This window comes from Aplysia californica, unplaced genomic scaffold (assembly GCF_000002075.1).
Source record: "Aplysia californica isolate F4 #8 unplaced genomic scaffold, AplCal3.0 scaffold00274, whole genome shotgun sequence".
Taxonomy (NCBI): domain Eukaryota; kingdom Metazoa; phylum Mollusca; class Gastropoda; order Aplysiida; family Aplysiidae; genus Aplysia; species Aplysia californica.
Window position 1 is genome coordinate 631,209 of NW_004797544.1, and position 3,893 is coordinate 635,101.

Genomic DNA, 3,893 nt, shown 5'->3' on the forward strand with positions numbered 1-3,893 from the left:
TTTAGATCTAATGAGACCTGTGTACTTAACAGGCTTGAGTCGATAGGGCCAAACCTAGATCTAAGTACGGCTAGACTGGCAGTCTAGCCGTACTTAAGTACGGCTAGACTCTCAGTCTAGCCGGACTTAAGTACGGCTAGCCACTTCGTAATAATAATATTATAAATTAATAATGCCCCTCATACAGAGGCTGGCGTCTGCGCAACAAAATTAATAGTATTTTCAGAGGTATGGTAATATAGGCTTTATAAACAGGCTGAAATTTTAACCTTTTTATTGGGGGGGGGGGTTGTCTCCGCTGGCGGAAACAAAAAGGCAGTTTTAATAAATAGCATGGATATAATGGCTTGGCACTGGTGCAAAATTACAATTTAATTTTGATATTATGCTGCGTTTCGTTTCATAGGACTGGTTATACATTTCGTTGTAGCTTCGTAACAACAGTAAACAAATGTTGCAAGGGACGCTACTCTTGCCTCCGGAACTGCGTCATGCCAGGGCTCAAAGTAAATATTTTCACCAATGAAATCGATTGGGTTCCAGAGCTTGCGGCACTTCTCTCATCTCTGTGTGGAAACAATCCAAAGGTGAATCATTAAAAAAAACGGTTCCAACTGTCGTTGAAAACTGTAAATTTTATCGAATTTGCGATTCTAGGTTCAAATAAGCTTTGATATCAATGAGAAACATATATTTGTACTTAGATTATTTTGGTAGGTGACCTAGGCCTAGACTTGGCCAAGCCTGGTCATGCAGTCTTGACTTGTCTCTTCTGTGAAGGCAGGTGCGCCGAGGCGAGTTTACACCTGTGTGGTGCTAAAAGGCACCGGTGATGTTATAGTTATGGCGTTCTGTAGATTTGCGACTTGTAAATAGTGCCCGATTTGTTTTAACTTTCTATTTTAAAAAGTCATTTAGGACTTGTTATTTAATCTAGATCTAGATCTAGATCTAGATGATCTAGATCTAGATCTAGATAGTTACGTTCATTTCATTGTATTGTCTCCCACTCTTTCTCCTGTCCCTACTCCTACGTACCCTGCCTTTTTCAGTTAGTTGTCAGCTCTGATTAGATTTAGAGTCTATAAATTGTACTCGTCCGTCTCCTTTCATCTCACCCTTTGCTTCAAACTCAAACTAGATCTATAATCTAGATCTAGATCAAGTTATTGCCAAGCACTAGACTAGTTAATATTTGTTTCTCTCATACAGTAGCAGGCTATTGAAAGACTCTCAAAAGACTTGACAAGGGAGTCTACACTGTCCCTGAGATGTTCAATTTATGCTAGATTTTACTAGATCTAGATGTATCGTATCATATAATATCTCTGTCTCTCGTTTCTAAGATCCTAGATCTGAAAATGGGATGAATCAAGATTGGTTTTGGATTTTAACTTTGTGATAGTAGGCTAGTCAGTATTAGGACTTAATTTTAGATGTAGTCCTCTTCTTTGCATGTATCTGGAATCAGATTCTTTTTTGTAGTGTATGCCTTCTTCTGCAGTCACCATTAACTCTTTCACTATAGGAGGGTTTTTCTCTCCATGACCGAGCCCTCTGTGACGTACTATCTGATTCTACCTACCGTCGGACAAATTAAAGATTTTCAAGTTCAATTTTCATAATTAGCCACATGTATTATACATGGAAATAAAGGGGAAATAATTACCTATCTCAACATGTTGCTAGAAATGATCATGCTTCAGCCTGAGATTTCAGATTCCTTTATTACAATTGTAGGTATGGTTTTGAAGCAGGGTTAAGTGGAGAGCCGTGAAGCACGGCTCGTGGTAGTGAAAGAGTTAATGGGAAATTTTCACCTGTGTCATTTTTTGTTGTCATTGCTGCAATGAAACCATTCCTTGGCATTGTCTATAGCCCTAGGTTTTATTTTTATAAACAAAATTAACAGTGTCTTTCTACTCTGTATTTTATACCATATATACTACTCAATACAAGTTAGGGATCACTACAGTTTTCACAGTTTACAGTATGTTTTGAGACTGTGTTACAAACAAATATTGAGAAGTTAGGTGAGGGAGTTCATGTCATTGTAAGGAAGGGTCATCGATGTTTACAATGATGAACAGATTTGACACATGTCGTTTAATTTACCCTGCCTAGACAAGGTGAAAGGGGGCCAATTTTCTGTAAAATTGAACCTGTTTTTGACAATCACTCATGTGATTTTCAGTGAGTAGCATGGGTTAAAAACCAACTCAAAGGAATTCTCACGTCCTACACTAATGCCTGAGTGGGTTTGATGGTGCTAGGGGTATTTATTGAGGGGGAACATTAAACAATTTTTTAACAATGCCTCCAAGAAGACGTCTGAGCAACATCGACAGGGGATGAGCCCTAGCCTGGCTCCACGAAGGGATTGCTGTCTGTGAAGTGGCAAGACAGCTTGCTGTGAGTCACTCAGTGAACATCAAATGAGAGACCGGGTTGCTGCAACTAGAACTGCTGTTGAGTGAAGGAAGTCCTGACGGCCACGTTGCACGACACGACGAGAGGACCGGGAAATCGCCAGAACAGCCCTAGCAACTCGAACCTGCACTGCCCATCACACCAGACAGCAGGTGATACCCCCAGGCAACGTTGGAATCAGCAACCAGACCATTACAACAGTCCGGGTTCCACTGACACAGGCCCATCGGATTGCCCGCAGAACCTGGTTCACCCAGTACCTGAGGTGGACACACCCACAGTGGTCTACTGTGCTTTTCACGGATGAGTCCAGGTTCACATTGTCCTTCAACGATGGCAGGATCCGTGTTTGGAGGCATCGTGGTGAGCGCTTCCACGACGACTGTGTACAGGAGCATGACCTGTATGGAGGAGGCTCCGTTATGGTGTGGTGTGGGATTGGACTCAACCTCCGGACCCGCCTGCATCGCATTTGAGGCACTCTGAGGGGTATCCGCTACAGGGACGAGATTCTCCGCCCCATTGCAATTCCAGCTCTTCCGACAATGGGCCAGGGCGCAATACTCTAGGACGACAACGCCAGACCTCACCACGCTCGAGAGGTGGATGACTTCCTGCAGCAGCAGCACATGATCAGGCTTGACTGGCCTGCCTGATCACCGGGCCTTAGTCCCATTGAACGCTTGTGGAATGCTCTTGGGCGCCGAGTAAGAGACCATCAGCCACCCCCAAATAATGTGGATGAACCCTTTAACATTTTGGACCAAGAATGGCAAGACTGACATTGCGAACATTTATTCTGTCCATGAAACAAAGATGCAATTACCGTTTTCTTGCAAATGGTGGTCACACGCAATTTTGAGCCCTAATTGTTTATGACAGTTGTGATGTGAATTTTAAAAATATGGGCTACCTCTTTTGACATTTGAAATTACCCATTTTCCATTTTTTTAAAGTGCAAAATGTTGTTTGCAAAAGGTGATATGATGAATAAAGACCCCTCTCAAACAATTTTGAACCGTGTCATATTTTTCAGTTTTATGTACCATATGTGACTTTATGTGGTCCTCAACTTTTTTTGAGTAGTATAGAAGATTTTCATCTTTTCACTCCTTATGTATTAAGTTTCTTTTCTGTCCAGCAGACTGAAAATCTGTTTGTTTTACTGAACAAAAATCAAATGATAAAAAGGGTGGGCCCCTAAGTGCGTTTTTCTGTGTAAAATATGACTTGTGGATCACTGAACAAAAGTAAGGAACACTGAATCTGTATTCGGAGCTCTTTGGTTGAGAGGTTACAATGGTTGCCTCTCTTTCAATAGGTCCAGGTTTCGAATCTTGATAGCGACGGAAAATTTTCTTCTCTAAAATTGTCTTCCTTCACCTCCTTTCCTGCTCTCTAACAATGTTCTGTCATCTGCTTTCGTCTCCAATTTCTACCCCACCCTCTCATCTCCTTTGCAC

General features: G+C 41.8%; 1 protein-coding gene across 2 annotated transcripts in view; it reads left to right on the forward strand.

Annotated features, from left to right (window-relative positions):
• The first annotated feature begins 490 nt into the window (after nucleotides 1–490).
• Nucleotides 491–3,893, forward strand: part of LOC101852772 (tubby-related protein 3) — a 117,874-nt gene continuing 114,471 nt past the window's right edge. For both annotated transcript variants that reach the window (XM_013084136.2, XM_005101215.3), the window contains exon 1: nucleotides 491–587. The gene's annotated coding sequence lies outside the window, so the exon portion shown is untranslated. The remainder of the gene's footprint in view (nucleotides 588–3,893) is intronic.